This window comes from Macaca mulatta, chromosome 2 (genome assembly GCF_049350105.2).
Source record: "Macaca mulatta isolate MMU2019108-1 chromosome 2, T2T-MMU8v2.0, whole genome shotgun sequence".
In the NCBI taxonomy this organism is placed as follows: Eukaryota; Metazoa; Chordata; class Mammalia; order Primates; family Cercopithecidae; genus Macaca; species Macaca mulatta.
In genome coordinates, this window is record NC_133407.1 from 189,821,662 (window position 1) to 189,847,704 (window position 26,043).

At 34.3% G+C, this 26,043-nt stretch overlaps 1 long non-coding RNA gene across 1 annotated transcript in view; it reads right to left on the reverse strand.

Moving 5' to 3' along the window:
• The window catches only part of LOC100429167 (uncharacterized), a 191,853-nt gene extending 166,792 nt beyond the window's left edge, over window positions 1-25,061 (reverse strand). Inside the window, exon 1 of the long non-coding RNA XR_013414453.1 lies at window positions 24,929-25,061. This is a non-coding gene — a long non-coding RNA (uncharacterized LOC100429167). The remainder of the gene's footprint in view (window positions 1-24,928) is intronic.
• Window positions 25,062-26,043: the final 982 nt, after the last annotated feature.

The window sequence follows — 26,043 nt, forward strand, 5'->3', positions numbered from 1 at the left end:
TACAAATCATTGATGCTATATTCTTTCCCAGATAGTTCGTGGAGATCCGGGTATTCTCGTGCTGTGCCTAGGCCTGGCAGCATTCCTGCTTTTCTGGAAATGCCCTAAATGTAGGAATGCCAGTTTTCCCAAATGAAAATATAGAAAACCCAGTTAAATTTCAGAGAAACAATGATAAATTTTTAATATCTGTATGTCTCAAATATTGCATGGGGCATATTTATACTAAGAAAGGAATTTTACCTGAAATTAAAAAGTAACTGTGTGTCTCTTATTTTACCAGGTAACCCTACCCACACAGCCTCATTTCACATCTCTTGTGAACTGTTGTAATGAATTGTCTTCTTGCAATGCAGAGCACATTGCATCTCTCGAGCCAGCTTTCTCATCTAGGGTAGGTAAAGGCCCTAGAGCAGGCATATTTTCCTCGTGCTGCTCCAGTGAAACTTCATTTTTCTCCTAGGTTGGTACCATCATTGTCTCCTCACCCCACCACATCCTTGCCAACATGTAAAGTAGACGGAATTAGCTTATGGCCAACTTAACAGTTCTGTTTACCAATCACCCCATGACATTAAACAACAAGCACAACTGATTGTGTTTCCTCCAGTTGTCAACATAACTGGAGGTTGAATTTTATGATCTCTGATGTTTCTCCTGCTCTAACATTTTGCAACTCTAAGTCCCTCAGCACTGGGAGGTTTTGCAAATTAAACAACCTTTTAAAATAAATACATGTGGGAAATAGCCTAAATATTATTGTTGCTTTTTAACCTCTAGGTTTTGAAAATTTTTATTTAATTGATCTGTGTTCACTTTTTATGATTGATATGCGTGTAAGTAGGTATGTAGGTAGGTGCGTTTTTAAAGACAGTGTGTTCAATTTTACTTGCAACCAGCGAGAATTGTATACAGATACAGATACAGAATTGTATATGGATACATAATTATATCTGTAATGTAAGAAAGAAAACCTGTTAATTTGATATTTCTACCACAGAGGCACTCAGATGAATCTATTCTTATTTGAAAAAAATAAAACTCTCTAAATGTTTGAAATGTACTCATCATTTGCCACAATCTCCTTCTGTTGTGTTAGAATATTTTTTCTAGTTAATATTCAAAACAAAGCATTCACAGTTTCCTCCCTTTTTTTCTTTTCTAAGCACATAACTAAATAAAATTAAAGTTTCAAAAGCCACTGCCCCTCTGTCTCCTGTGCGGTCGGTCATTGCTGGTGATTTCCCGGGCCTCTATTTGCTGATGGAGACCACACTGCCTTCCATTTCAATTACGGCATTAGAATTCCAAGCGAAGGATTCTGAGGAAGAATAATTTCCTTTGACTAAAGTGGTTCTTCATTGTGATTTCGTATCTCTCTAAGGATTGCAGAGTTCATTTGCTTTGTCCTCTGATTTACTATTTTTCTTTATATTAAACACTAATTACATTTTCCTATTTTCTCTCTTCTCTCCCTCTGCTCCATTTTCTCTTTGCTTTTCTATAACATAGTTACTCCCAAGTAAAATAAAGTATCATTTTTCAAGTATCACACTGAAATTAAAAGCAAGTTCATTCACAATGGCACATCTAAATAATATTAAAAAAGAAAAATGCATATACATATTGCCCTCTTTGAATTCATTCTCCCTGATTTGTATTATAAAATGTGAGCCAGAAATTGCCTTAGATTTTTTCCAACCGAAGCTGCTCACCAGTGTGGCCTGTTCCCAACTGCAGAGGAGTCACATCTAGCTCTCTGAGAGATGCTGTTAAAACCGGTCTTATTAGGCTCGATGGGGGAGAAAGCACCCCTTTACTTTTCTCCCTTGGAAGAAAAGGTAAACTCCCAGAATACAAAGGGCACCTTTGTAGATCTGTCTCTGAATCACCAATATTTATACCTTAGCTGCGAGAGAGGGGACTGAATGTCACTAAAGTGATTTTTGGATATGTAATTTCTGATAATTTTATATGTTAGTAATTGGAATGTCATAATTTAGGGTCTCAGTCTAAATTTCTGATTTAACATAATATTAAAATCTTGTTTGCGGCTTATCATAGTTGGAACTTAGAAATATGAATTTATTGACTCACTTTTTAAAAAATTCTGAGTGATTATGATAGTTCTTCGTCATAAACTGAAATCATTATCAGATAACTATTGATGCATTTTAAGTTGGTTTTACACAAATGAAACAAAATCCTGAAATAATTTCAGGGCAGTATTTTAATAAAAATACAATGTGAAAGTTTTAAATATATCCAGTATCTACTTTTAAATTTTGTATACCTATACTAGGTTAGTTTTCATTAGTTATGAGTAAACATTCTATCATTTTTTTTTGTAAGCAGGAGATTTCAGAAAAGAGTCACTTTCTGCCTGTTTAATTACTAGTATATTATGCAATATTTTTAATGTAACTTGAGGTTAGAGAATTCTTAAGTTGCCGGGTGCGGTGGCTCAAGCCTGTAATCCCAGCACTTTGGGAGGCCGAGACGGGCGGATCACGAGGTCTGGAGATCGAGACCATCCTGGCTAACACGGTGAAACCCCGTCTCTACTAAAAAAAATACAAAAAATTAGCCGGGCGAGGTGGCGGCGCCTGTAGTCCCAGCTACTCGGGAGGCTGAGGCAGGAGAATGGCGTAAACCCGGGAGGCGGAGCTTGCAGTGAGCTGAGATCCGGCCACTGCACTCCAGCCTGGCCCACAGAGCGAGACTCCGTCTCAAAAAAAAAAAAAAAAAAAAAGAGAATTCTTAAGTTAAGATTCTGAAAATAAATTTAGAATATTCTCCTTTAAGAACATGAGATACAGAAACATCTGAACTTACAAAATAAGTTTTTGAGAGTCAAAAATATATATAACACATTTGAATAGTTAAAGCTTTCTTAGAGAACGCAGTACATAAGAGAAAATTAATAATTATTTTTCTAGTTAGCTTATAATTGCATGTGCAACTACTTTATAATCATACATGTTAAAAGGTTTCATATATATTATTTATTTTCACAATAATTTCATAAGGACAATATTAGCATCTGTGTCATATAGATGAAGACACGATTGCACACCATAGAATACTATGCAGCCATGAAAAAGGATGAATTCATGTCTTGACAGGCACATGGATGAAACTGGAAACCATTATTCTCAACAAAGTAATACAAGAAGAGAAAACCAAACACTGCATGTTCTCACTCGTAAGTGGGAGTTGAACAATGAGAACACATGGACACAGGGAGGGGAGCATCACATACTTGGGCCTGTCGGCAGGTGGAGGACTGGGGGAGGGATAGCACTTGGAGAAATGCCTAATGTAAATGACGATTTGAAGGGTGCAGCACAGTTACGTTGCAGGATACAAAATCGACACACAAAAAATCAGTTGTGTTTTTATACAGTAACAATGAACTATCTGAAAAAGCAATTTAAAAAGCAATCCCATTTACAATAGCATCAGGAAGAAAAAATACCCAGGAATAAATTTAGCCAGGCAAGTGAAAGATCTGTACACCAAAAATTATAAGCATTGTTGAAAGAAATGTAAAAAGATACAAATGAAAGATATCACATGTTCTTGAATTAGAAGAATGAATATTGTTAAAATGTCCAAACTGCCCAATACAATCTACAGATTCAACACAATCCCTATCAAAATTCCTATGACATTCTTCACAGAAACAGAAAAAAAATACTAAAATTCATGTGGAACCACAAAAGCAATATTGAAAAAGAAGAACAAAGCTGGGGACATGACATTTCCTAAATTCAAACAGTATTTCAAAGCTGTAGTAATCAAAAGTTTGGTACTAGCATAAAAACAGACACGCAGGCCAATGAAACAGAATAGAGAGCTCAGAAATCACCCATGCATGTATGGTGAACTAATCTTTAACAACTGCACTAAGATTACACAATGAGAAAAGGATTGTCTCTTCAAGAAATTATGTTCGGGAATCTGGATAGCCATGGGGTATTTGGTGGAGGGGAAGAAATAAACACTTTTCTTATACTATACACAAAAGTCAATTCGAAATGGCATAAGACAAATGTAAGACATGAAACTGTACAACTCCAAGAAAAAGTCTTATGGAAAAAGATTCTTGACTTTGTCTTAGCACAGGCAACAAAAGTAAAAATAAATGAGTGGAATACATCAACTGAAAAAGTTTTGTGTGGAAAAAAAAAAAAAAAAAAAAAAAAAAACAGAAAAAGCAACCTACAGAATGGGGAAGACATTTGGACTTACCAGACATGTATCTGGTAAGTTAATATATAAAAAGTATAAAGAACTCATACAACTCAACAGTAAAAAAATCTCAAATAATCTGATTTTTAAAATGGGCATAGGACCTGAGTAAACATTTTTCCAAAGAAGATATATAAATGCCCAATATGTACATTAATCTCACTAATCATCAGAGAAATGCAAATGAAAACAACAATGAGATATCACCTCATACCTGTTAGTACAAAGGCTATCAAAAAGACAAAAGATAGCAAGTATTGGAAAAGATGTGGAGAAAAGGAAACTTTTGTACAGTGTTGGTGGGGATGTAAATTAATGCAGACATGATGAAAAACAGTATGGTGGTTCCTCAAAAAATTTAAAGTAAAACTACCATATGATCCAGCAAGTTCACTTTCAAATACATAAACAAAAGAAATAAAATCACTGTCTTGAAGAGATATCTGTACTACCTTATTCATTGAAGCATTATTTGCAGTAGTCACAATATAGAAAAACCTAAGTGTCTATTAACAGATGAATAAATAAATAAAATTTGTTGCATATATACACATACAAATATTATTCAGCTGTGAAAAGGAGGATATTCTGCCATTTGCAACAAGAGAGATGAACCTATAGGTAATTATTCTAAGTGAAATAAACCACGTAGAGAAAGACAAATACTGTATGGTATGACTTACATGTGAAATCTAAAAATTTAAAAAGTCAAACTCATAGAAACAGAGTATAATGATGATCCCAGGGGCTGGGGTGTGGGGAAAATGGGGAGATGCTGATCAAAAGATACAAACTTTCAGTTATATAATAATATGATCTTAGGCTCTAATGTGCAGCCTGATGACTCTAGTTAATAAAACTGTATTGAGTACTTGAAATTTGCTAGAAGATTAGATCTTAAGCAGATCTTAAGCAGTCTCGTCTAATGGAAAACAAAACAAGGTAACTGTAAGATGATGACTGTGCTAATTAACTTGATGGTGGTAATCATTTCACTATATATATGTGTGTGTGTGTGTGTGTGTCAAATGATCATGTTGTACACATTAAGTGTATTAAATCTATACAACTTTGTTAATTATGCCTCAACAAAACTAGAGAAAACAGAAATAGAATCAACCTAATTTAAAAAAGAACAACACCGCCCCCCCCCACCCCAGGCTAAAACAACATCTCCATTTGAGGCACTCTGTATCTCTCAGAGTTATATGATAAAATCTACTGAGATTATTTACTGATGCTGTGCTCAGCCATTGGCTGGGGGAAGTGCATTGGAAGCATGGAATCAACACAATTACAGAAATGGATCCAGGAGTGCTGGTGCAGGCAGCCCTTCTCTTATGCTCCCTACAGAAGGAAATCTGAATAGTACATTTTAATGGCCATCAGTGTGGTGTCCTAGAAAGAAAGTGAAGAACAAAAAGGAGGAATATTGTGTTGTGTAAAATGCTGACGATAGCTCAAAGAAGAGGAGGGATGAGAACTGGTGATTGGATTTAACAACGTGGATGTCATGGATATGTTTGACAAGAAGTTTTGGTGGACTCGTGAGAACTAAACCCTAATAGGATTGGGTTTAAAAGTGAATAGGAAGAGAGAGAGACTGTGAGAAGAGATTACTATTTGAAAATGATTTGCCAAGATGATTTGCCAAAACAAACAAAACTGAGTTATCTGTATTAGTCCATTTTCACACTGTTATAAAGATACTACCTGAGACTGGATAATTTATGAAGAAAAGAGATTTAATTGACTCACAGTTCCACATGGCTGGGGTGGCCTCAGGAAACTTACAATCATGGCAGAAGGCAAAGAGGAAGCAAGCTTGGACCTTCTCACATGGCAGCAGAAGAGAATGTGTGAGTGCAGGAAAAACTGCCATTTATAAAACCATCAGATCTCATGAGAACTCACTCACTATCACAAGGAGAGCATGGGAGAACGACCCCCATGATATAATCACCTCCCACCAGGTCCCACCCACAACACGTGGTGATTACAATTCAGATTACAATCCAAGGTGAGATTTGGGTAGGGTCACAGAGCCAGACTCTACCATTATCTGAATGGGAAGTAAAGAAAACGTTCTTTAAAAAGTGGAAAATTAGCATCATGTTTGTATGCTGTTGGAATAATTCATTCATGATGCCAAACACTTAATTGGCCTGTCTGTTATATTAATGGCCCATCATGCATCATGCCTCTCTGTTTCTAGGCCTCTTAGTGATATAAGTTTGCACCCATCAAGAGGGGAAGTCTATTTTTCCCCGACTCTTACATCTGAGTTGGCATTGTAGCTTATCTTAACCAATATAATGCTACAGAAGTGACATCGTGTGCCTTCTATGGACGGGTTTTAAGAGGCATTGAAGCTGCTGATTTCACCAACTACAAATACTTTCTACATATCATTTAAAAAGTCCAATTTATCCTGGAGGTAGAAGACAACATAGACAGAAGAGAACCAGGGTTGTCCAGCCAACAGCTGACACAACAGCAAACATGTGAGTGAAGCTACCTTGGACAACCAGTCCTAGTCAAATGACCAGCTGCCTACAGAGTGACCCCAGGCATGAGAAGAGAAGAATGCCAGGCTAAACCTACATGGTCAAACCACAAGTTTATAAGACATAGTGAATACTTGATTATATGGTCAGCAACCTTAGGAGTGATTTATTAACAGTGATAGATAACTGATAGAGTCCCAAAACACCTTTTTAAAAGTCTTATCCTTTGCTTTTCTTCTATATGTTATAAGGTGTACTTACATTAGGTGAAATAAGGAATGTTCTATGCAATTGCAGTTTACACTGTATCATGTCCAAGTCTTAACTAGCTAGACATATTTATACTTTAAGTCCTACCTATATTACCTGGACTGGTATCTCCACATAATTTTACTGCCTTTGGGTGTACTTACTGCTCAATGTATTTATATCTTTCTTGTGCTCTATTACACTTCATTACACACATGTATGTATTGGTTTGATTTCCTAAGTGACTATGGCAAGAGATATGTCTATCACGAAACAACTCAAATGGTTTACTTTCACTATGTCTTCCTCCTTTCTTCCCTTCCTCCTTCCTTTCTTTTCTCTTTTTTCCTTCCTTCCTTCCTTCCTTCCTTCCTTCCTTCCTTCCTTCCTTCCTTCCTTCCTTCCTTCCTTCCTTCTTTCCTTCCTTCCTTCCTTCCTTCTTTCCTTCTTTCCTCCTCCCTCCCTCTCCTTTTCTTTCTCCATCCTTCCTTCCCTTTTATCTTTCATTCTTTCATTCCTCTTAGAATTTAAATAGATTTCCTACAGTATCTGCAAAAGCACACTTTATTGATGAGACGAAAATATTTATTTTGATTTGCAATAACAAAGATGCTCTGAAATATAAAAATGTAGAGAAATAATCTCTACAATATAGTCTTTACAGTTAAGAACTCCTAGACATAAAGCAATGAAGTGAAATCTTAAATTCTTCAATAAGCCTGTAAGTTGTTTAACATACGCTTTGATATATTATCAACATCATTGAACAATTAATTATGCAAAATATTTCTTTTTCACACATAAAACGATACACATATACTCTACTATTTGGCTATACCCACTTGAGCCACTTGCTAGCTTTATATATTTGAACAAGATGCTTAATCGTTTTCTATGTAATTTTCTTCATTTTAAAACTTTCATAAATCTGCTGCCTATTTCACAGGGTTTTATTTGATAAGATTAAATGATATCACATTTCTATATAGCCTTAGAACAGGACTCACATATTTTAAGCACCAAATAAATATTAGCTGGTATTATGATATATATGTTTAAGCATTATATACGTGTATATATATATCATACTACACTATCTAGCTCTTCTCATTATCACTTTTAAATATTGGGTTTGCCAAATTATTTTGAAGCAAGCTGGCTTCTTATTAACCAATTTAAACATTTGTCCAATGATACTCTTTCTCTACTTTATACCTATGTTATCTGGAATCAACTACTTTGTAAAATCTGTGATGATAAGTAGCCATTAGATTTATTCTCTGCAGTAAAATCGCTACTTTCATTGAAGTGGGTTTAATTAATTTAAACTCTAAAAATGTAAATGAATTTTGGGAAGTACATTAAGAAATGAAAGATAAGGTGATTAGTAATGGACTCAGAGTTGGTCATCTTCAAAAATAATGTTTCTTCCAGATTGTCCAACAAAGAAATGAAGTCACCATCTACTTCTCTAGAAAGTTGTACTAAAATTTGGAGGAAGGGTATAAATAAATAGTTATCGTGACTAAACAGGTCCGTCAGAGCTCATGACTTCATGTTTTCATATGTTAAGCTTGTACCACACGTGTTATTATAAGGTATCTTGTGGCTGGTGTACAAGATTGCAATTCATACTAACAGATGTTTCGGAAGGAAATTATTTGTTTAATTTGTTTATGAGTCAGAGAATTTTTGTCTGAATGTAATTATATGAGGAGACCACAATTTATGAATGGGTTGTATTCCAAAAGTGTATTTGTGAGTTAGTTATTTGGGATGAAGAGCATACTTTTATGTATAAACTAGTTTAAATTTTAGTGTTTCCTAAGCAAGGCCACAAATAGCTGCTTTAACTCATTATTTGGCTGACATTATCCATATATTATTCCTAAGTCCCCGGAGAAAGAATTTGGAGAGAAAATGGCCCCTTCCTTTTCTGGCCAGGTTGTTTGTTTTGATTTTACTCATCATGGCCTTTCCCACTGTCCAGCATTGCTTTTCCTATGACTGTCATGAGACTTCATAAGCCCTAAAGTACCCTGAAGGAAAACTACTCTGGTCCAATCCATCCTTGGCAAAATTCACACTATTTTAAAGTTGTCTGCCTCCATTTTCCCATTATCAACATGGCCTATCTTTCATGATTGCTGATCTCAGGTTATAATAAGAAAACAATGTAGTGTCATCTCCTCCTCCTCCTCCTCCTCCCTCCTCTTTTTATCATCCCAGGAGTATTTCTAATTTGAAAACAGGATATTTGTTCATCCAAATTCTTGTATTTGGTAGACACTTTATGACTTTCAAAATGAGAGGAAAAAACTCAGACATTTTGGAGAGATGACATTTTGTACTCAGGGCCAACATGTCGGTCTTTTCCTGCCAAGAAGTCTGAGTTTTTATCTTCTCTAGTTAATTTTATTTCTTACAACCCGTCCCCTTTTGCGGTTCATGAATTAACACTTTCCCTAAAACTTTTACCCAGAAGTTCCTATTTTACAAACATTGATATATACTGAGCTGAGATAAACAGCAGAAAAAGTTTATATGTGCATACATTTTTTCTAAATGTATTTTTGTAGTTTAACAAATTAATAGTTGACTAATTATTAATTGATGTTGTTTGTCTCCCAGACTCTGTAGTGCACTCCCTCTGTGGGTAGAAAAGCTGTGTGTTATTTGGTACTCTATTGCATGTCTAGAGCTCAGCACAGTGCCTGAAACTGAAATTCCCAACAAACACTTAATGAATAAAGTGAAAGTTTTAAAATTGGTTCGTATTTAATACATGCCAAAGTAGACACTTAAAAGTACTTGAGTTAAGAATTAATAAGCTACACTCTATATACTGCAGATATCTGTTCAGGGAAATGAACGATGTGATAATTTGATTTTTACTTTATATTTCTTCTCTTTTTTAGTAAAGAATAAGGATTAACTTCATTTATTATAAACAATAAATACCATTTTCAACTGGAAAATAATTTTGATTTATGGATGTTATAGTAAAAAGAGTGAATAGAAGGTTGAAAGAGAAAATATTGCAGTTGTCCTCTGCTCAGACTACATATATACTTGAGATGTATTTGGCATTTCTGCAAAAAAGAGGAATTTAAATAGTGAGAGTTACATAAAATGTGAGTTTTGAACTTGCTTATCACTTGTGTAAATGAAACTGAGACACATAAAGTGTGGGAAACGAATCTGAATTTATATGTGCAACCTGAAATTAAGACAATTGAAAGTTTTATCTTGTAAGATAATGCCACATAATATAATACACTTAAAAGTAATTCATACAAGACTGTCGTGCTGGATGCACTTTTATTTAGTTTGAACAACTCTGCAGTTTGCAAAGTGTTTGGGTGGCCCTTTCTGATTTACACTGGAACATTGACATTATTCATAGAACATGAGTCTGTGAGGTCTGCAGAGAACAGTCAACACACAGCAGATGGAGATGCTTGTTTATTAACAGGTATGAGTTAATAAGATGCAGCCGTGTAAAGACTCACTCTTGACTCAACTCTAAGTCTGCCTGCTTAATGTTATTAAGTTCAGAAGACATTGATATCTTGGTAGATTCTTTCTAATGGATCATCTGCTCTTTATTTTCAACTATTCTTAAATTAATTCATTGATGAAGTTTTAGCAGAAAATACCATCCAAAAACTCATCAGGATTCAGTTCATTACAACAATCAGTAGCTTTTTAGCTCCAAATACTTTCAAACAGTTGTGACTTTAGAAAATAGTATTTATATACTAATGCTTCAAAATTTAAAAATAGTGTTCATCCACACAGTTTTAGAAACATATACATTAATATTTGATGGAAACTCTAAAGTTATCCCCAGATATCCACTCTTACAAATCACATTAACACAAAGAAAGATTTCTTATTGGAAAGATTTCTGCACATGGATTTTAAATCAACAAATTTCTGAGATAGTTAACTCACCTGAGTCTCAGTTTTTAAATTTATTGTGAATTTTGTGTGCCAAGAGATACTCAAAGTTTTGGACCTAGAGCTATAGATAAGATTACATATATAATGTGTTTTATATATAGATGTGTGTTTTATATATATATAATCACATATATATTACATGTATATTTATTCTCTGCAGCATGCATGCATGTATATATTACATGTATGTATATTTACATATATGTTAAATATATATATACATATATGGGTATCATGTTACCTATGTTATATATTTTTACAGATGTTATATATGTCTGTATATATGTATTGCATTTGTGTATATGTATATATTTATTCTCTGCAGTATGTATTACATATATTTATATATTACATATATGTGTACACAGTATACATATACATATATGTGTGCATATGTATATATGTATGCAAAAACATATTATATATATGGAAAAGAGGAACTTGTATGTATGGATCACCTACTAGTAGCTGATACTTCACCATCATTCTTTCCATAGGAACATGTGATTTGATTTGAAAAAATAGCAATATGGAAGTTATCTTGAACTCTGATCTTAAACTTAGAGAACATCTGATTTCAAATTCAGACTTTTGTGCCCAAGACTCATATGCTCCTAACTCTCCACTAACTTCAAATTAGATTCCATCTACTAAGCTCTCCCTGTTTCCATGTATCCGTTCATTTTACTTTCATCAGTATCAAAACTTCACTTTTGCAATTCCCCTATTTAAAATCCACCTATACTTCATTATGGGGCACAATGTCTAGCTCTAGAAAGCTTTCCTCCATAGCCTGAACCCTTATTAATCTCTTTTTTTGTGTAAATATAATGCCATTGCCATATTATTTTCCCTCTTGTGTTTTATTTATCTAAAAAACAAAACCCACAACTTAACAGTTCATTTTCTACCTCATTGTCATGTTTCTAATTATTTTCAATATATGTTTATATCTAGTAACCAAATGGCAACGTGATCATGGTTCAGACTCCTCAGGATATCACAATTACAGAATAACAGTCAGAGGGGGCAAATTAATTGTCTTTGTGGAATTAGCAGAACCAATAAATTTAGGTTTTATCTTTGATAATACACATTACAAAAGTAGAAAGTGCTTTCGAGATTTTAGCATCACAAAAGGACTGGCAGTAACTTTTGTTTGCCTATGCAAAGTTATCTCTGTATCCATCTCCCTTATTTTTTGATAGCCGAAGCCAGACTTTATTCATTCATTGGCTTTAATTTGACCAAGGAATAAGCAATTCACAAAAGTCTTTTCCCTTTGCTAGTGATTGCTTCAGTTGTGAGCATGTGATGCAAACTTGACAAATACAAAGTAAGGAGATATTTGCTGAAGCACTTCCCATACAGTTTTCTTCATTTTAAAAATGATGTAGATAAAGGATTCTCCCAATTGTTGTGCCTTTGGATGTTGCTGAGTAAAATAATGATGGTTAGAATTTCTGCAGCCATATGACATTGACGGGAAACATTGAGATGCAAAATTAGCCAACCTGAACCCATCCTTTCTTCAGAATTCTTGTTATATAAACCAATAAATTTTATTATCTGTAAGAATTAAATTTTACTCTTAAGACTGTATTTGATTAGGTCTTTTGATATTTGCAGAAGAATCCAGCTTAACTGCTCTAAATATCTTAACAGATAATCTTAGTAAATATTCCAAGTGATTAGAAAATATTTTTGTGTTAATACTTTTGAATATTTAGTGAATTATTGTCATTTTTGGGAATTTGTATGTTCCATTCTTTCATTTGCTGACAGAAGTTACTAATTATTGAAGAAGTAAAATAAACTGTTAGCATGAAAGAAATGAACTTGAAAGAGTTTAACTACAGACAGAGGAAATGTCGAATGAGCAAGACTGTTTCTTCCTAACTAAAGAGGAGCTTACATCAGTTGTTTATTACAGACTGCGGTGAGTCATTGTAGGATTTACATAATAAAAAAAATGCATGTTTCCTTCTCATTTTGGTTAAAATTGTAACATATGTTTCCATACAGAATTCTGAAAATTTTTGATTGAACAAAGCAGTTACTATGATCACCAAACACATTTGTGACCAATAGAAAAAAATCATAAAGAATATCAAAGCAAGATGATCGTGATGTACTCTTCTGCTTTTCCTTCCCTACAAATAACAACTTGAGTTTGCTTGTTCTATTAAAACGTGTGGGCTTCAAGGGGCAAGATGAGTAAAGCATTCCAGATTTGCTAATACAGCACATTTTGACAGGTTGATGTGCATAACATGATTGATCATCAGGATGAAAATAGAAATAAAAGCAGAAATGAAATCATGCCAACCTGAGGGAAATGAATGTTCTGTTAATCTTTTAATTACTTTTTGAATAAATTGAGCTGACTTTTGCTTTCTAGAGTTTGTTTTACCACTACGATATGTCTTACCTATCAGCAAAATAAAGTTGAAAAGTATTTACTATACTATCATCAGGTTTACATGATATTGAGTATGAAGTGAGCACATTATTATTTGAGATATATAGGTAATTCAATTATATTTCTTCCTTGGTTGTAGGAAAAGAGATCTTGATTTCCTTGTCCTCATGTTTATTTCTTAACTTTACTTATAAAGAGGAACCTTTAGACAAGTAACTTAACATCAGAATCTCTCTTTCTCTTATGTAAAAAATGGAATAATATTGTCAACCTTACATAATTATTATAAAACTCTACTTAAATAACATATAAAAAACACATATTCAATAGCTGACTTAATCTTAGTTTAGAAAAATTTTTCTTAGTAAGAATGTTAAATTTTCAAACTAATAAACATTATTTTAAGATGTAGTTGTCTTGAGTGTTTGAATAAGTGTGAAATTAGTTTTATAAGTGAATTTTTTAAAATTATACTTTATGTTCTAGGGTACATGGGCACCACGTGCAGGTTTGTTACATATGCATACATGTGCTATGTTGGTGTGCTGCACCCATTAACCCGTCATTTACATTAGGTATATCTCCTAATGCTATCCCTCCCCTCTCCCTTCACCCCACAACAGGCCCCAGTGTGTGATGTTCCCCTTCCTGTATCCAACTGTTCTCATTGTTCAATTCCCACCTATGAGTGAGAACATGTGGTGTTTGGTTTTCTGTCCTTGCGACAGTTTGCTGAGAATGATGGTTTCCAGATGCATCCATGTCCCTACAAAGGACATGAACTCATCCTTTTTTATGGCTGCATAGTATTCCATGGTGTATATATGCCACATTTTCTTAATCCAGTCTGTCATTGATGGACATTTGGGTTGGTTCCAAGTCTTTGCTATAGTGAATAGTGCTGCAGTAAGTATACGTGTGCATGTGTCTTTATAGCAGCATGACTTATAATCCTTTGGATATATGCCCAGTAATGGGATGGCTGGGTCAAATGGTGTTTCTAGTTCTGGATCCTTGAGGAATCGCCACACTGCCTTCCACAATGGTTGAACTAGTTTACAGTCCCACCAACAGTGTAAAAGTGTTCCTATTTCTCCACATCTTACCATGTGTATGTTGCTGCAGGGAATTCATAAGAAATATACTTTAAAGAGTTAAATTGGAAAGAAGCTTTCCATAAGCAAAGAGCTATCATGCATATGAAGCAAATGTTAAAAATGGAAATGACACATATAAAGTAAAATAGCAAATAATATAGAGTATAGAAACAGAAGACATTTAAATTATTGGAACAAAGTTTCAAGTTATTTATATAACTCAGAATATAATCCATTTTGCTTTTTATAAAAACAACTATTCTCATATTTAGTTCCTGTTGTTTAAAAAGTTCAGAGAAATTACAATATTGACTTAAAGATACTATGATCAATGAAAAATAAAAGAATACTACCAAAACAGACATCCATGTTACCCTAATAATAAATGTTAAAAAACAGTAAATTGCAATAGAAATATAAGTGCTTTAGGCAAGAGAGGACAAATGAGCTCATTGATTTTTTTTCTTCATTCATTCAACAAATATTCTTCCAACATTTTCCTCACGTGTTCCACCCTTAGCCAGATACCTTTTATAATTTCTCTGCATACAGCTGACAGGTTACCATTGTTTTACTTACCAGTGTATCTATAATTCAAATAGTTGTTATCAGGTGAAAAGTGATAGTCATTAAGGAAAAAGAAAGTTTTTTTGCCAAACGAAGAAAAAGAAAAGCATTTTATCTGTCAGTAATTTTCCTTTGTTGCTTAAAAAAGCAACAAAGAAAAATTAACTTACTTAACTTACTTAAAATTCAGTGAGGGCACAGTTTCCTTTGCACATCAATTTTACAGTATTTCTCTCAACATGAAAATACATTTCTTATCTTCTTTCTCAGTAATGGGTCACAGGAATTCTAATCCAAATCTCTTGCAGTATTTTTTGATATATAACATACCAAATTTAGAAAAATCTGAACAACCATTTAAAAAATTTTTAATATCTTAAATTATTCTTAGAGAAAACAAAATTTGTCTTTGGAAATATTAGGTATATTAAGTAGCATTAGAAATATTAGATCATATCATTGAGGTAATATAAATGAAAGTAAAAGTAAAATTGTTCTTATTTCTTGAGTTGATTTCCAGTTTTCACTCTATTAACTCAATACAGAAATGATATCTTTAGAGCTGCCCTCTTTTTGCTTCTTTCCCTGATTTCTCATTATAACCTATGATAATCAACTGTAGAATAAAATCATAACATTGTCATCAATGCCATCTTGAGTGACAGCTTATCCTGATAGCATGTATCTACTACTTCCTGAATACCAGTTAAACTTTTGGTTTCAACTGTGTATTTAAAACAGTGTTTGCATTATTTGTATCAATTCTCATTATTCAAAAAATAGTTTTCTTCAATCCAATTATTTCTACATAGTTTTCACATCTGTTGGGCAGTACATTTCTGAGAGTAGGGATTTGTTTTAATTAATTCTATAATTCACCTTAGAAATTAACATTCTATCTGACAACTAAACAGTAACCAATAGTTATTTTTTTCAAAAAATAGTGTTCACACTCTTTGAGTTCATTTGTCCTCTTTTGCCTAAAGCACTTATATTTCTATTGCAATTTAGTGTTTTTAAACATTTATTATTAGGTTAATATGGATGTCTGTTTTGGTGGTATTCTTTTATTTTTCATTGATCATAGTATCTTTCAGTCAATATTGTAATTTCTCTGAACTTTTAAAACCAACAGGAACTAAATATGATGATGGATGTTTTTATGAAGAGCAAAATGTGTTATATTCTGAGTTATAAAAATAACTTGAAACTTTGTTCCAATAATTTAAATCTTTCTTTTGTTTTTATACCTATATTATTGGCTATCTTACTTTATATGTATCATTTCCATTTTTAACATTTACTTCATATGCATAACAGCACTTTACTTATGGAAGTCTTCTTACCAATTTAATTTTTTAAAGTATATTTCTTATGAATTCCCTGCAGCAACATACACATGGTGGAAGATATAATCAGTTCTCTAAATGTATCAGTTTCTTTTAAAATTCACGTATAAAACTAATTTCAGACTTATTCAAGTACTTACTCAAGACAATTACATTTTTAAATCATGTTTATTAGTTTGAAATGTTAACGTTTTTACTAAGAAAAATTTTTCTAAGTGATGGTATTTCATTTTATGAATATACTGTAATTTATTCATTATTTTTAATACCTAGATTGATAATATTTTTATTAATAAATTGCCATAAAGAGTCCTATAATGTTTCTATATAGATACTTGTGAAAGATTCTCCAGAGTGGAAATGACTAGGAATAGAATTGCTGGGTCATGTGAGATGGATTTCTTCTATTTTAATGTGGCAAAGCAAAAATCTAGAGGATTTTCTTCACATTCAGCACACGTTGCATTATTATATGCTATGATAGTGTAGAATTCATTATAATCATCTCAGGTGAAGTACCAAGTAGAGCTTAAATATTGGAGGATGTCTTTTTTTTCTTTTTTAAGTTTAATACTTTTCCTTATTTTTAATCCCTTTGATATATAACTGACTGCTTAAAACAAAAATAGATATGTGTGAGATACATAACATGTAGGAACCAAGTGAATTACAACAATTTTGTAAGCACTAGGAAGGAACAAATATAGTTTACTCTTACAACGTTACTATATATAAAAGGTGTTATAATATATATATTTTTAAAATTTATTTATTATTATTATACTTCAAGTTGTAGGGTACATGTGCATAACGTGCAGGTTTGTTACATATGTATACTTGTGCCTTGTTGGTGTGCTGCACCCATCAACTCGTCATTTACATCAGGTATAACTCCCAATGCAATCCCTCCCCCCTCCCCCCTCCCCATGATAGGCCCTGGTGTGTGTTTTAAAATATTAACAAAAAAAGAGAGAATGGCAATTTGATGTGAGTTCTGAACATCATATTTATCTAGTGCATTGGGCAACAGTTTCCTACAATGTCTTAAAAATTTTTAGGCCATGATTAAGTTTTTATTTTTTAGTGAAAGGTGTAAATCCCCAAAGTGTATTCTTTTTTCTTTTATTTTTCATTGACATATAGTAATTGTACATGTTTATGAAACACAGTGTGATATTTTGATATATGTACACAATGTTTAAGGATCCAATCAGTGTAATTGGCATATCCATCATTTCAAGTATGTGTCATTTCTTTATGTTGGGAACATTCAAAATCTCTACAAGCTTTTGAAACTATATAATACATTAGTATTAGCTATACTCATCTTATAGAGCCATGGAGCGCCAGAACTTATTCCTTCTATTTAGTTGTAATTTTGTATCAGTTAACCAATCTCTCTCTATCCTTTCCTTTCTCCTATCTTTCACATCCTACAGTAACCACAATTAGTTTTTGAATATTATGTCCAGTCCCTGCCATTTAAATAATTTACTAAGTGGCAGTGGTAGACTAGGAGGGAAAACTGAAACAATATTTAAGACTCAATACAATGAGAGAGGAATCCTTGGATCCTTTTCATCTTATTCTGTGCTTCTCCAGTAGTTCACTGTGTGTATCATTTGTGATAAATCGTGGCTTCCTTGTACTATATCATCATCATTGTCATCTAAAGGCAGGCGGAACTTACCAAAGTATAAATTACTACTCAAGAGAAAGCCACACTGGATAACGCATTCATATATTTTTTGAGCTTCTGAAATATCTTCTGATAAAATAATTAACCAGATAGTACTGGGTTTGAATATTTATTAGGTCCAGGGTAAGTAGGTATCAATCTTCTATTACTCATTTTTAAAATAAAGATAAAAAGTTGCTTGACCAATCTTTATGCATTTAAAGGGAATAGAACACTATATTTTTAGGAATTTATTGAAGAAAGCATCTAACTCATCTTTGTTGTCACTATGTACTGTGAATGACAGATATAAAACTGCACTTCAGGGGATTCAAAAACACAAACAAAACAAAAAATATACAAACCTTTCACCTTCAACCAATAAAATTTAGTCTAGTGATTGATTAGAAAAAAATTATACTTATTCTTTTGAATTTAACACTAGCATCTTTTCTTTGAATAGCCTTTCTGAATTCAGTGCAAAGATTACATGCTCACAGTACTTACCACACATTTTTATGATATATGCATATATTTTCTTACTACTCTAAAAACCTTGAGGACAGAGATGAATCATTGTTAGAGTTCTATCTTCAAACACAATGCAGTGAATATCTAAATTTCAATAAATACTTGAGGAATTAATGTAAGAAAGCATTGGTAAGGAATGTTGTCATTCTGATACAGTTAAAACCTGTTTGTGAATAATACTAAGGTTTATGCTTAAAAATTCTTACTTTGAAATTATGTATATATCTAGCCTACCTTGTTCAATTTTAATGTTAAAGTATGACGAAAAATGCACGTGCCTGGGACTTCTATTGAATGTATATTATTGCTTTATTTTTGTCAGATAATATCTCTAAATAAATAAATCTTACCTGAATGGTATTACCTAGGTTTTCTTCTAGGGTTTTTATAGTATTAGGTCTAACATTTAAGTCTCTAATCCATCTTGAATTAATTTTCATATAAGGAGTAAGGAAAGGATCCAGTTTCAGCTTTCTACTTATGGCTAGCCAATTTTCCCAGCACCATTTATTAAATAGGGAATCCTTTCCCCATTTCTTGTTTTTCTCAGGTTTATCAAAGATCAGATGGCTGTAAATGTGTGGTATTATTTCTGAGGACTCTGTTCTGTTCCATTGGTCTATATCTCTGTTTTGGTACCAGTATCATGCTGTTTTGGTTACTGTAGCCTTGTAGTATAGTTTGAATCAGGTAGCGTGATGCCTCCAGCTTTGTTCTTTTGATTTAGGATTGTCTTGGAGATGCGGGACATAGGCACGGGCAAGGACTTCATGTCTAAAACACCAAAAGCAATGGCAACAAAAGCCAAAATAGACAAATGGTATCTAATTAAACTAAAGGGCTTCTGCACAGCAAAAGAAACTACCATCAGAGTGAACAGGCAACCTAGAGAATGGGAGAAAATTTTTGCAATCTACTCATCTGACAAAGGGCTAATATCCAGAACCTACAAAGAACTCAAACAAATTTACAAGAAAAAAACAAACAACCCCATCAAAAAGTGGGCAAAGGATATGAACAGACATTCTCAAAAGAGGACATTCATACAGCCAACAGACACATGAAAAAATGCTCATCATCACTGGCCATCAGAGAAATGCAAATCAAAACCACAATGAGATACCATCTCACACCAGTTAGAATGGCGATCATTAAAAAGTCAGGAAACAACAGGTGCTGGAGAGGATGTGGAGAAATAGGAACACTTTTACACTGTTGGTGGGATTGTAAACTAGTTCAACCATTATGGAGAACAGTATGGCGATTCCTCAAGGATCTAGAACTAGAAGTACCATATGACCCAGCCATCCCATTACTGGGTATATACCCAAAGGATTATAAATCATGCTGCTATAAAGACACATGCACACATATGTTTATTGTGGCACTATTCACAATAGCAAAGACTTGGAATCAACCCAAATGTCCATCAGTGACAGACTGGATTAAGAAAATGTGGCACATATACACTACAGAATACTATGCAGCTATAAAAAAGGATAAGTTCATGTCCTTTGTAGGGACATGGATGCAGCTGGAAACCATCATTCTCAGCAAACTATCGCAAGAACAGAAAACCAAACACCGCATGTTCTCACTCATAGTTGGGAACTGAACAATGAGATCACTTGGACTTGGGAAGGGGAACATCACACACCGGGGCCTATCACAGGGAGGGGGAAGGGGGAAGGAATTGCATTGGGAGTTATACCTGATGTAAATGATGAGTTGATGGGTGCTGACGAGGTGATGGGTGCAGCACACCAACATGGCACAAGTATACATATGTAACAAACTTGCACGTTATGCACATGTACCCTAGAACTCAAAGTATAATCAAATAAATAAATAAATAAATAAATAAATCTTACCATATTGCTTTAAAATATACTCTCCCTTCCCATCAGTAGTCATACCATCCTCCTGAATACACACATACAAACTCATAAAGGTAAAAGAGGCAGTAGTCGAGACATAAAAATAGACATATATATAGATAAAATAGAAAAAACAGTCTGGTAATAGAACCACACATTTATTTTACAAAGGTCCCAATGTAATTCAGTTGTAGAAGTCTTGTCTTCCAACAAACAGCATTTAAAAATTAGATGTTAATATATAAAAACCAATTTGATGGCCAGGCGCAGTGGCTCATGCCGGTAATCCCAGCACTCTGGGAGGCCGAGGCGGGTGGATCACAAGGTCAGGAGATCGAGACCATCCTGGCTAATGATCGAGACCATCCTGGCTAACATGGTGAAACCCCGTCTCTATTAAAAAAATACAAAAATTTAGCCGGGCGTGGTGGCGGGGGCCTGTAGTCCCAGCTACTGGGGAGGCTGAGGCAAGAGAAGGGCGTGAACCCGGGAGGCAGAGCTTGCAGTGAGCTGAGATCACAGCCACTGCACTCCAGCCTGGGCGACAGAGTGAGACTCCGCCTCAAAAAAAAAAAAAAAAAAGCTTGATAGCAACCATCCACCCAAATGGAAGAGCTGTAACTATAAAACTTCAGGAGTTAAAAAATTATGATTTGTGTGTGTGTGGGGGCGTGTGTGTGTGATTTTGCACTAGGCAGATGTTACTTGGGACAAAACCAAGCATAAGCCACACACACACGCACATACATATATATATAAAATATATATATTATATATATTTTATATACACACACACACACACATATATATATACACACACACACACATCTCCATCTCATTAAAAACTTTTCTTCTTTGAAAGTTGCTGTTAGGTAAAGGGAAAAGAGAAGTCACAAACTGGAAAAACGATTTGCAAAACACATATCAAATGCCAGATTTGCATCCAAAATATGTAAACAGCTTTTATAACTCAAGAATAAAAGCACAGAAAAGCAATAATAAAATGTGCAAAGTGTTTCAGCAGACATCTTTAGCATTAAGAAAATGCAAATGGCTAAAAAGCACTTGAGAATCTGCTGAGAAAATGCAAATGAAAGTCGTAGCTGAAATATCATGTAACCACTGCAATGGTGAAAATTTTTAAAGATTGACAGTGCTTAATGATGCTCAGAATTTGAGCAACTAGATATTGGTGCTGGGAATGCAAAATTGGATACTCATGTTCGAAAACTCTTAGCAGTTTCTTATGGATGTAAAACACTTATGACCCTTCTATTTTGGTCCAAGGTATTTTACCTGAAAGAAATGAAAACGTGCACATAAAGACCTGCATGCAATTGTTCATATAAGCTATATTCTTAACAGAAAAAAAAAAAAAAAAGGAAAAACTTATACAACCCAAATATCCATCAACTGGTAATTAGATAAACAAGTTGTGGTACATCCATTTAATAGGATATTATTCAGCCATAAAAAACAATAAATTGTTGATACATAAAATAGCACGGATGAATCTCAAAAGCATGTGTTAAGTGGCAGAAGACTACAAGATTCCATTTACATGCATTCTGGAAAAGACAAAACTTTATAGGGAGAAAAAACATGACAGTGTTTGCCAAGGACTTAGGATGGGTCAAAAGGATGGTCTACAGAGACAAAAGGCAATTTTGGCAGAAAGGAAATAATGGATGTGTTCTGTATTTTAATTGTGATGGTATTTGTACAACTGTATACAGTTATCAAAACACCTCAAACTATAGATTTAATATGTCAGTTTAATTGTGTCTTTATTAAAATCACATACTTAACCATCTTAAAGATGTTTGCCCAACTATATTATGTAAGTGAAACCTATCTCCTATATCTGATCCTCCTTACTTTGCTCTCTATTTTTTCCAGAGCATTTATAACTTCATACTTATGTATGTATGAATGTATTTATTTTTTGAGATGGAGTCTCACTCTGTTGCCCAGGCTGGAGTGCAGTGGTGTGATCTCAGTTCACGGCAACCTACACCTCCCGGGTTCAAGCGATTTTCCCGTTTCAGCCTCCCGAGTAGCTGGGATTACAGGCACATGCCACCACGCCTGGCAATTTTTTGTATTTTTAGTAGAGATGGAGTTTCACCATGTTGGCTAGGCTGGTCTCGAATTTCTGACCTTAAGTGATCCACCCTCCTTGGCCTTCCAAAGTGCTGGGATTACAGGCGTGAGCCACTACCTCTGGCCATAATTATGCACTTATTTATTTAACGGTCTATTGTCTATTTCTCTTGCTAGAATAGAGCTCTCATGGAGACTATATTTAATGATGTATCATGTAAATTCTCTAATCAAGTTTGGGTTACTCATTACCCACAGCTTCTATAAGTGTTGAAGATTGAACAACCAAGATGAGTCTTTGTGCAAGAATTTATTCAGCTTCACAAGAACTAAGTAACTCAACGTCACATCCCCTTCCTGAAGGAAACACATACTTGTTGACTCTTCTCAGATAAGTAAAATATGGCCACACACCAACTTTGTTTTTATAGGATTCAAAAGATAAAAATAAATTTAACATTTTTAAGTGTTTTCATACAGGAAGAAAGAAAAAGAAGAGGGAGAGAATATGTGACAGAGAATGAATGTGACCCCAAAAGCCTAAAATATTTTCTACTTAATCATTATAGAACAAAGTCTAAAAGTTTTACTGCTTGATTTTTATAGAAAAAAAGTTTGATAACACCTAGACTGGCGACACAGGGACATAAAAATCTAGTCTACTATTCCTAGGGGCGTTACTCTAAAGGGACATTCATGAGATTTGCTGAGGCCTCTTTTCTGTTACTCTGTGTACTGTTGGGGTCCGTGCCTGTGAGTTGTTCCTCAGTGGGTCCAGGGGGATAACACATAACATTTTTCCTAGCCTGTACATGTGCCTTGTTCATTTACCAGCTGTGCAATTGTAACCACTGAGAACGATCAAGAAAAGCCTTCCCCAAAGTCTTCCAGTCTATAGGAATTATCAAATTTTCTGATGAAAAAATATCAAGAAGACCAAGGATAAAAGGAGATTGAGGTCCATAGTTAGAAATGGCAGCTTTCATTTCTTTTTAAAAATTTAATTTGTAAGGCATTACATCGGACATTATTGCCACCATTTGAAAACTGAGCATTAGGAGCAAAAGAAGCACAAATAATTGGAAACAGATCCAGCTCCTTAAAAATTTTTTTTTTAATTAAAAGTATATATAATATATAATAATACTCATATCCCCAAATATAAAGAATCTCAACATATTAATAAGAAAAGGCAAATAACCCAACCAAAAGTAGCAGAACAAAGAAATGACAATAAACCTATATGTCTAACATCATTACTCACTAGGAAATATGTATATTAATACCAAATTGAGAATCATTACATACACAATACAATGGTTGAAATTTAAAAACACAGAAAATATCAAGAGGTAGTTAATGTGTTAAGCAGCTCGAATACTCAACTTCTGTTTGGAGTGTAAATTGGTGGAACCTATGCACCCCTATAACATAACAATTTCCTAGCTGGGGTTATTAATACTATATTAATATTAATAGTTAATATTAATGTGCTTATTTATTGACTATTGAAATACTCATAATATTTTAACAAACAACAAGATATACATATACACTGGTTTTGACATATTAAACAGGTGTTTAGTATAAATTTAAAGTATGTCTGATGTGAACAGGGCTTCAACTTTGCCAAACAAAGGTAAAGATAAGGAAGCCGGGGGGTTGGAGGCTCTGGAAAATCCTCTTTTAACAGGGCAGAAGGAAAAGAAACAGGGAAAGCTCGCAAAGGTGAATTAGAAGAATATATCTGTAATATTTGTTGAAGCATTTCCATAATACACTGCATGTCAGAATTTCCCTTAGAAGAAGGAAGAGCTGGCTTTTTCTCTTCTCCCCCTTTTGCTACCCCCCTCATCCTCTGTTATCCTGGCACAAATGGGCTTCATTTCAGATTTATTTTTTTTTCCAAATCCTCAGATACCTTTCCTCCTGTGGCTACATTACCACACTCTGAATCAGTCTCAAGTAACTCTAATGTCTGAGTGATAGAGTCACACAAGGTCCACAATTTTAGAGGCATAATATCCCCTAACTGGAGAGCTCTAAGCAGAGTTTTTACTACCTGTAACCATTCTCTGAGATTCAGCTGCACTTTAGTCTGATACTGAAACCAGTAACAATGTTGTTCAACATGGGCAAACAATCACTTCAAAGTCTTTTTCTTTCACTTCTACTCCTATAGACAGCAAGAGTCCTTGAAACAGCCATAAATATTCTGAGGCCAGAGAGATGGAATTCCCATAATGAAAGCTTAAGAAGGTTCCCCTTAACAATATCCGAGCCTTACCCGCCCCTAGGGGGTTCCCCTTCTTGTTCTCCCCTACTCACCCGTGCTGACCCTGCTCGCTGCGCCACTTGTTGGGGTCCGTGCCGGGGGTGGTGGAAAATGAAAGAACACACAAAAGACAAAGACACACAGAGAACATGGCGGCCGCGCTCAGAGCCTCCGCCTCACTTTATTTATACTCCATAAACCCCACGTCAGCAGAAAGAATGCAATGCAAAACAAACTTTCTTTTCCCACATGTAACCTTCTACTCAATTCCTTGTTTCTGTGCTCTTCCTTATCTGCCCGCCTTCTTGGCGCCTACGGGAGTTCATTAAAAGTTCAATTGGAGATACTGTCCTTGAGCCCTATCTATTCTCAGCATACTGTTTTCAAAGGCCCCTGCAGTGTACATTTCTTCCTTGACTCCTCCAGAATTGTTGATATCATTGGCATCCCTAGGTAAAGGCTCTACATGAAAAACTCTGTTTCAAAATCTATATCCCAGGAAATCTGACGTAAGACAACCACTGCTAGATTAGTCCAAGAGAGTGGATTCTAAAGTGAGATGTGAGATGTAGACCAACTGCTGGTCAACTAATAATGAATGCCCTTACTTTTGTAGTGGATAGAACACTAATTGCCCTGGTGTATTGTAGCAGTGCAATTGTTAAAATTTTACTGATAGCCAATTAGGATAGATTATCTGTAAAATTTCAGTAAGGTGAAGGTTTGAGAAAATTTATTAATTATGACAACAATGGAATTAGACAGGCTTTGTTAAGTATCATTGTCCCACTAGTATAGTGAATAACAGCCTGAGGATGCAATCACCAAGTAAATGGAAAATGTGAATGGTAGATGGCCTCCTCGGCAGGATTTTAGAAAGTTCTTTATCTCTTGCATGCAGAAAAACTAAAGTCCAGGCTTAGGAGTTAATAATAAAAGCAATAGAGGGGCGTACAGAAATGTAAATTATCAATTCCTCAAGCCTTCTATGCCAAGGTCAAAGCTTTAGTTGAGGCCTTAATGATACACAGAGAACTTCCAAATCAAAGCAGACAAAAATTAGAAAAAGAAAAAGACACTTTGCTTTTAAAACTTTTAAATCCCCTAAATTCTCTGGACATATAGTTCAGTCCTTATTAAAGGCTAGTGTACCTCTTGCTTGAAGAAA